We start from the raw sequence: 9270 nt of genomic DNA on the forward strand, positions 1-9270 counted from the left end.
CTGACAGGTGCCTGCAAAGAGGGAGAGTGGAGTAAGTACATCCCTTTCCGAGCACATAGTTAAGATATCTGCCCTCTCTGCATTTGAAACAAACTTCAGGGCCCACCCCACTGCCATTTTGTGGCCTGTGCCAACCCTCCCAATGCTGAAGTCTGCATTTCACCTGGCAATAAGAGTTTCCCAACTGCAACCACCAACAGAGGCTGCCACACCATTTTGCACAGATGCAGTTTGCAGATTCTCTCTTTACCTTACACAAGTGGAGTGGAGGTGAGTCACGATTTGCTGGTTTCCAGACCACGCACCTCTTCAGGTTTCAGTCTGGGCCTCATAGATGCCCTGTAACCACAACAAAGATTCAACTGCTCCCCATTGACACAGAATTTTGAATACATGCTATTTATTTTTCGTAGGTTCCTTGCCACAGGATGGACAAAAAGTTTCTCAGCTCGAAATCATATAGAGGATGAAGTTTCTTCATTGCTGTATAACAAAGTCAGACATGAGAGCTCACTGCAATGATCATTACAACAAAGGTAAGGTGATTGGTCCTTCTCCTTTCACACAGATATTTACAACAGCAATCCTTTCCTCGTCAGTGTTTTAAAAAAAACAACAAAATCCAGGTTGGATTTTGCAATGGAGCCGAAGGGAATTACACACCCAGACTGAGCTGAAGTTGGCAGAAGCCCTTCCTCATGCTCACCTGTAAATCCCAGCTCTATCAGCCATGTCTACATGGAGAGATGTCTGCACATCTGGAGAAGAAAAATGAGAGAAGCAGTAAAAGGAGCACATCAGGAAAAGAAACCCAACTAAATCTGAGCAGATACTACAAAGGGACTGAGGTATTTATGGAAGGCAGCAGACAGGTTGCAGCAGCATTAGGTGAGGGCCCAACACAGGGAAAGGCAAGGTTTGGGGATTTGCTTCTTTTTAGTTGTTGCATAAAAAATATGATAGCTTCTATTTCACTGCAATCTTTTTACAAGAAATGACATGGGTTACACACCCTGATTATCGACCAGAACATCCCATAGCAGTCAGAAAGAAAATGACCTCCTGGCCTTTGTCCAGCTGTAATGATCCCAGATCCCAAGAAATCAACTTGCAACTTTTGAGGATGGGGGAGGAGGGGGAAAACCCCAACCCAAAACAAACACCAAAGACAGAAAAAAGCAACCCAGCCCTTATTTTTTAACCACAAATGATGAACTTTGAAAGGCTGCAATGATTCCTTTTGGTCTGCTGTGCTATAAAAACCTGAGAGAATTTTGCTCACAGTTTACAATGACATAGTCAAGCCATTGGGTGTTTATGTTTATTCAGTGCATAAAATGTCTTCTTTAAGCATATCCCAAAACAAATCTCTTAACAGAGCACTTCTAAAATAAATATTCTGTTGCTCTGAACGCTAAGATTTCATTTCTGTAGTCTCATTGGCACATAATGGACATGGAGTTTATTATCCTCGACTCCAGTGCCCTCAGGGAATGCACCTTCCACACTGTTCTTAATCTGCTCCAAAAGAAATACAATTGCACTTGTTGTAAAGTACAGCATGATATGACAGCACCGAATGAAACCATAATTCTGTTTACTAGATATTATTTATGCTGTGGAAACAAGAGGATTGTGATTTCTAGAGGGACTTTGAGGATCACAAACCAGGCATTTAACAGGGCATTTTTATTACATTTTCTTTTATTAGTCTTTACCAAATCAAAGTTGCAGATAAGAAAATAAAATAATGTTTTTATGTCTTCTCTCAATACCAAATTTTATTATTAGATATTACACCATGAGACATGTTGATACACACTTGGCCAATACACATGGTCAGAGCTACAGAAAATATTCTGTTAACCTCTGAACAATATTACTAAAATGGCCCTGGGTTTGGGTGGGTTTTTTGGGGTATTTTTTAGCACACAGTGAATGTATTTTGCCATTAAAGTAATGCTTACAGCCTTTTTTTTTTTTTCCTTCCATTTCAAGAACTCTGCTGTCTGATGCTCTGGGGCAGAAAAATTATATTGGGCTTAAAACTCTGAAAGTGAAGAATATGGCTTTCACCTGTTATATTTGACAAAATTATAAGATTCTACTGGGTATTGCGTAGATCTTGTATGAGTCAATAGTGATGGGAGCACAGGGTGCTGGGAACCAAATCCTTTAGGCCTCAGTGGAGTATGGAATGAAAGGAGAGTTGTTAGGAGGGTGAAGCCAAGGCTGCAGCTCCAGATGGAGATGTGGATAGGGATGGATCTATGACCTGGATGACAAGGAATTCATCCCTTTGTGAGACAGAGAGGAGCAGAGCTGGATCTGTGTCCCTTCTGAATGCCCATTTACACTGACGTGTTTCCATTGCAATCCCAACCTTTTCCTACACTGGCACCTGGCAGGTTTTGTTGAAGAATTTATTTGTGTATAATGAAGATTCATTTACTTCAACAGCACATAATGCTTTGTTTTGCCTTTTTATTATTAACTTGTCAAACAAGAGATATGGCAATAATCAAATGACAAAATACCATGTTAATTGTTGAAATAAATGGAATGTATTATACATCAGGTAATGGCAATTAACTCTATGGCTGATGTACATAATGTCAGTTATTCACTACTACTCTCAAACATTCACAATTATCCATACTTAAAAGTATTGGCAATCATATAAACAGGCTTAATGAATTATAATAACAGCATGTTCTAACAGCAAAAGAAGGTAAATAGCCAAACTGAACCTATGTAAGGGAAAATGCTTCTGGGAGGTAAATTATTGCAGAGTCAGATGGACTTTAAAGTGACATGTTCATCTGCCAGTTGTCATAGTCCATTCGTAGCACAGTAACTGGAGAAGTTTAAATGGACTATTAAAACTAGTCAATAGTTTCCATAGTCTGTACATTTTATTATTTCCAGGGTTCATCATCAAGGAGGTGGGGGTTAGAAGCAAACTGCATTTTTAAGTCAGGCATTGCTCCTTTCCAAATATGTATGCAAATTCATGCACCAGGGAGCAAAACTGGGTGTCCAGTGCCAGGCTTTCAGTTTTGGCATCTCTGTCTTCACTGCTCCTCTTTGAAAAAGCCATGTATAAAATATTAAATTCTCTGAGAATATAATTTTAATTACTCTTGAAAGACTTAGACAGCTGTTAAATGATCCAGGGTTAACCGAAGGGCTACTGCTATAAAACCATTTAAACACACCATGGTGATTTTATCAAATTTCACAGCTGTTCCTGCAGCAAATGCAGCTCCTCAGAACACAAGATTTCCAGTTAATCTGTTAACAATAATTTTGGAGAAAATTTGCATCAGAGGAGAAGTTGCTGCACAGGAACTGCCTGCCTGGATTGGACCCACAGGCAGCCCAGTCCAGAAAACTGTTTCCAGGATGAGCCAGCACCAGATGTTCCCATGGAAATAAATATAGAAATACGTAATACACAAATGTAATTCAGCCCACAAAAGGTCACTCTGCTTAATCACTAAGACATGAAGACTTTCCTTTTCTCCAGTGTGATTTTATTAATGTCACATCATGCACAAACCTTGTTATTCATAGAGAAATAACCATACCTTGAACCCAAGTTTCTTGGCTCAGACAATGACAGAATCCACAGTTTGACAGCACGGTTTAAGACACATCCTCCTTTATTTATTCAGGATTTTTCATAATTCCATTCTACTGCACTTTTATTGGGTGATAATTTCTCTGACTCCTTGACTATTTTATAGGGTTTTTTCTCTCTCACGTTATTTTTCATCCCTGTACAGGGAGCAGGCTCAGTCACCTCAGCTGCTCTCCAGGTGAGAGGCTGTTCCTGTGCCTGAGCTGGTTCCTGACACCCCTAACTCCCAGCTGAGGGCAGCCACACACCACTTCCTCAGGTGATCCCTGCCAAGGGAGCAATAAAGATGGGGCTGTTTATGCTCATGTGAGATCCCCAGTGCAGCTAAAGCCCTGCTTAGCTGCCCCTCAGATGCTGTGTTTAGGCTTTCTTAGGGACTGAGCCCAGGGAAAAGTGTGGATCTTCCAGCCAGACCCTGTGGAACTGGCTTGTGTCCTGCTCTGGGGTGGTCTGACTGAGCTCACTGTGCACTTGGCTGAGGCAGCCTCCAAGGCTCAGACAATGGGCCTAGGCCTGCATCCATGAGACATAACAATAATAGTAATAATCATCATAATAATTTTAGCTTTTCCGGCATAGTGTTCTCACCATAAAGAAGGCAGCTGGGCTAAAGCTTCCAAGAGTTTTATTTCCCTCATATGCTGTCAGACCATGTGCCAGGAAGGAAGGATTCAGGATGGAAGGCCAGAGGAAATCCTGCTGGTGAATTACCTTGTTCAGAGAGAGGCGAAGCTTTTTCAGCTAATCCCACCTGTGTGGGGAAGAACCTGGACCCAGAAACGCTGTGATAACTGTGTGGGGTTCATCCTCAGCTTTTGCCTTGTCCCACAAAGAGCCCTGCTCACAGAGTAGAAATGATCCCTCACCGAGAACAGTGAGCAACCAAATCAAGGTGCAGATAAACCTTAGGACTCCAGTCCTTAAACTTAAATCCAATGCCAAATTCAGCTCCTCTTGGACAACTGATCTGTTTATAATAAAGCAATTAACAGCACTGTGCCCACATCTGTCAGCTTTCTAGCAGTGAATTGGATCCATGGGGTGTGCATTCCCCAGCCCCATATCTCACCCGAACTATAAAAAACTCCCCACAGGTCTAATCCCCTCACTGAAAGAGCAAAGCATCAGACCACAGTGACCTCATTCCCAATCCCACAAACCCACAGAATACAGCAATAAATTGGGCTTGCACACCTTTGATACTTTCAAAGACTAATTTTAACTCCCATCTAACTTCCACTCCATTGAATGCTCATTCTCCATCTCTCAGGGAAAGCAATAGGAACCAACAATCAGTGGGGCTCCAGGAACAGGTAACATAAAGCAAAGACATAAATTTCAAGGTAATTCAAATAATTTGAAATAATTCTGCTTACAACTATATATGAAAATTCTCTCTGTGTTAGAAAGGTCTCTGGAACACGACCTGGACATCAATTTTTCCTTTATACGTGCGCTTCAGGAAGTCAGGCTGCATTTGGAGACATAAAAATTAAAAACTTCTATATATTTTTTCTCTTAATTTATGGGACATAATTGGATTATCCTTCATATTATGGCTGTGAAGCTGAAAACAACTTGTATTCCAGCAGCTGCATAAGCCCACTCACAGGAGTTCAATCTACAAAAGTCACCCAAACCATGAAAATTCCTGTAGCGTGATCCTATGTTAGGTTAAGGTCAGCCCCTCTTCCTCTTGTTGTCTTCCTAGATCATGATGGGCCATTAGAGAATACTCTTTGTTCTTACTTAAGCTGAATATTTTTTGGCCACAAACAAATCTGAAGTGCAGACTCACAGCTCCAGCTGGCAAGCATCCACATTTGTGTTAGGAATGACTTCTGAAAGAGGGAATCAGGCTCTGATTTTTCCCCTTCTTTGTGCTCCTTGTGTTTTGGCACTTGCCACCCCACAGCCAGAAGCTCAGCACTGTTATTTATCAGCTCACAGGCCAGCAGTGAGCCCAGGGCATGCCAGTAGCTGTGCAGACAGGGGCAGGGATGAAGTACCGCCACCACAGACCTGTTTGTCCTGACCAACTTGGGTACCCATCCAACCAAGGCACTTCACACGAGCAGAGTAATTGCCTGGGGAATTGTGATTCTCCTTACCTGGATCACATTGTGCTGAATAATCCTCTCCTTTCCAGACAAGCTGCTGTCTGTGTCCTGTGAACCTGAAAGGTCACGGCTGAGCTCCTGAGCGGAGATTACAGTGGGCATGGTGTCCAAACCTTCTGTCAAATTACTCTGCAAACCGAATTTTCAGAGTCCTGAGCTGTCAGTGTTTTATTCTGCTTGCTCCAAACTGTTGAATATTTCTTCTAGTCGTGCATGATAATGCCAAAAGCCACTGTGACAAAAAACACATTTTGAACAAAGGCTAAACAACATAAACGCTTTTACTTTGCAGATGGCACTCAGAACTCAGCAGATGGTGAAAGAAATCCCACAGGATGTTGTTCTCTCCCTTCCCTCCCCCCACATATATATATGAGAGCATGTGTGTGCACAAAGCAGCAAAGTGTCCTGAGGAGATACTTCTGTGAAAGCCTTTTGAGTCTCTCTCCCTTGAACAATATCTCAGTGCCCATTTTTACAACAGGAAAGATCCAGCCAGGGCAGGGTACCAGAGAGGGAATTGGGGAGCACCCATCTGTTCATGGGTTATGTCTTTGGACAGGCAACTTTGCTCCTTTTTCTTCCCATGCCATGCTCGGTCTTTTATTTTAATTCTAGATCCTCAGGGAGGAGATTCTTCCAGTCTCTGAGTGTTAAGCCTGGAAACAGCTTGTACCATGCTGGTGCTCCTCACTCCAGCTTCTGTTTCCCAGGAAGCATTAGAGACACTGCACTCCACAGCACTTTCTGCATTTCACAGAGCTGAGCATAAAGCTGTCCATGAAATGGAGCTGTGCCTGATGGAGGGGCAAATATGGGCAAGAATAAACCACAGAGAATCTACAGTCCTCCTTCTGCATCAGGTCCTTGATGAAGCCAGGGGATAAATCTTTCTGGCAGAGAGCCATGTGAACAGGCACCACTGCTCCCAGTGCCCTTGGCCATGGGGTGACTCCTGGGTGGGATCATTTTGCATTTACACCTGCAGATTTTTACTATAATGTGTCCCTCTAATGCAAATGCATCCCAAAACTCCAAATTAACTCTGCAGTTATGCCCAAATCCCACCCATGGTAGAAATGTCCCTTGTGTTGGAAGCACCAGCAGCTCAGAGGTCGCAGCAGCACCAGGCACTGATACATGGCAAAGAATTTAATGCTCACCTGCAGCTGCAGGTGGGATTTCCAGTAGGCAGCATTGCAAAATCCAGGGCAGCATTCACTTTTGGTATTTTTCAAAGCTGAACCCCAGCCTGGATTTTCCAGCCAGCCTCTCACTTCTGGAAGAAAACACCAATTATTGCCTGTCATGGGATTGCTCAGTACTTGCACAGCCCCACCATGCCCTGACCCACCAGCCATACTGTCCACAGCACTGAATTCCCTGGCAATTTACTCTCCTGGAACAAACTGCCTCGTTTGAACTTGTCGTGGTGATCAGTTTGCAGCTCCATGTTGCCTGTGCGCAACACCCAGGACAGCCCTCATCCCTGAAGCACTGCAATTCCTCTCAAACAGAAAGCACTCGGAGCAAATGCCGCTCCCTCACTCACCTTCAAGGGGGTGGAGCTGGCTTTAATTGCTTCCATTTCTCGGTCTCTGATAGAAGTAGTTTCTCTGATACAAATCTGTGTTCATCTCTGGAGGAGGGAGTTTTACATTCCTGTAGAAAGGGCTGTGAAACTTTCCCTTCTGCAAACAGCAATTCACTTCTCTGGGCAGGGAGATCTGGTGTGGGACTAAACCAGCATGGACAGGACTGGGCAAACACAGGACACAGCAAGGTGCCAATATTTTTAAAAATGCCACTAAAATCTGAGGTTGGTCACAGAGTCTGAAAGGACGACAGCAAGGGGGGCAGAGTGACAAGTTTAACTGTTCTCAGATTACTGAATCACTGAACAGATGGACTGGTTCGATATAAACCTTCCATAGCCTCTCCAAAACAAGGAGTACCAGACATATGCACAGAAAATTGTACACACAAAAGTGTGCTCAGCTACCCTGACGCTCACAGTTTTGGCAACTCAGAGACAAATCTGTTGTTTAAGCAGAGAGAAAAGCGCTATTTTTTTTCCTCTTACTTTCATGGCAACCTGGTTGTCCACAGCAGAGATGATTTCAGGTGGAAGAATGTTGTTCTGTATTTGCATGGCAGTGAGCACAGTATGTCACAGGCTGGGAAGACATTGCCAAGCACCTCACACCATCTACCTCTCCAGCTCAGGGAAAGGCTTGGAATGATCCCATCCAGAGCCCTTCACTCCAAAGTACCTTGCAGCCTGTTTGCAGCACAGTTCACTAGGTCTAAAAACAGTTCTGCAGCAGCACAAGGTGCATGAAACAGAGCAGGTCCAACAGTGGGAGCCAGGCCTACCTCAAAGAGGCACAGAGTCTGCCCCTTCCTGGGGAAGAATATTTAGGAATAGCCTGGCTTTGTGTCTGTACTTTTCCTTCCTCACCATTTCAGTGGCAATCTCACTTACAACTGTGCCTTCTTCCAGCAAGCACTGGCTGTTCTTTCCCACTCGAAGGTCTCTATCAGTCATAAAAATTTAGCCAAGTGGGCGAATGTTTTACAAGTGGGGGGATATCTAACAGCTGTGATGTTTGCTTGGTTAGCTCCACAAGAAATCATACATGTAAAACATAATAGACAACTAAACGTCCCAATTCCTCTGTGATCCATGCACATGTGGTCCAGAGCTGGGTGTGCAATCCTGGTCTGACCAGGACCTTCCTGGAAATGGGAACTCAGGCCATGTTAGTCCCAGAGCAGGATGTTTGCTGGTGCTTCTCCCCCTCCTCTCTGTCAGCCTCAGGCAGCCAGGATGAGGGAAATGCTGTAGGAAGGAGACAAGAGGGAGCAAGGAGGATGAGAGCACTTGTAGAAAGGCTCTCACTGCTGATCAGACCAGGAATCAAAAGACGGAAGCAAAATAAAATTGGAGGCCCCACTGGAAATGGAAGAAATAAACGCTGAGCGTTACTAACTACAAATCAGATTGTTTGGATAAGGGAGGGATTCAGACTCTACAGGAAACTCCATTGCTGGTAATTCTTTTATTTTGAGGATGGGACCATGAGTTTATAAGACTTTTGTGACAATTTTTATTGATGTGAGGTGAGGTACAGATGTAAAAGCTGTCTGAGGTATCTGAATTTTGACAGTGAATTTGAAACACTCAAAGCTCAGATCCAGGGGATTTATTTGGGCTCATTTCCAGTTAAAACACACAACTGAGGTCACATGATTCCATGGAATAAGGCAGTTTCCAATCAAATCACTGCAGTATTAGCAATAGATAGCTTCATGTTTCTGTCAGGAGACTTATTTTTCCTTATTTTTCCTACCTTAAAGGAAACCACCAGAGCTCCTCTGGCTGCCTCTGAGGCTGGTGAACAAGTTCCATTAAACCTTTGTTTAGAATAGCTACAATGGTTCAAACACTTGTTTCAGGAAGAGTCTTACCCAAGTAAGAGGCTCATATCTCAGAAAAACATCTCA

The 9270-nt window shown here is 43.4% G+C and overlaps 1 long non-coding RNA gene across 1 annotated transcript; it reads right to left on the reverse strand.

Moving 5' to 3' along the window:
• Positions 1 to 239: 239 nt before the first annotated feature.
• LOC108447232 lies at positions 240 to 7226 on the reverse strand. Its single transcript, XR_001862671.1, has 4 exons — positions 6927 to 7226; positions 5755 to 5995; positions 707 to 758; positions 240 to 339 (listed from the first exon to the last, which is right to left on the reverse strand). It is a non-coding gene; the product is annotated as an uncharacterized LOC108447232 (long non-coding RNA).
• Positions 7227 to 9270: the final 2044 nt, after the last annotated feature.

This window comes from Corvus brachyrhynchos, unplaced genomic scaffold, assembly GCF_000691975.1.
Source record: "Corvus brachyrhynchos isolate BGI_N302 unplaced genomic scaffold, ASM69197v1 scaffold66, whole genome shotgun sequence".
NCBI lineage: Eukaryota > Metazoa > Chordata > Aves > Passeriformes > Corvidae > Corvus > Corvus brachyrhynchos.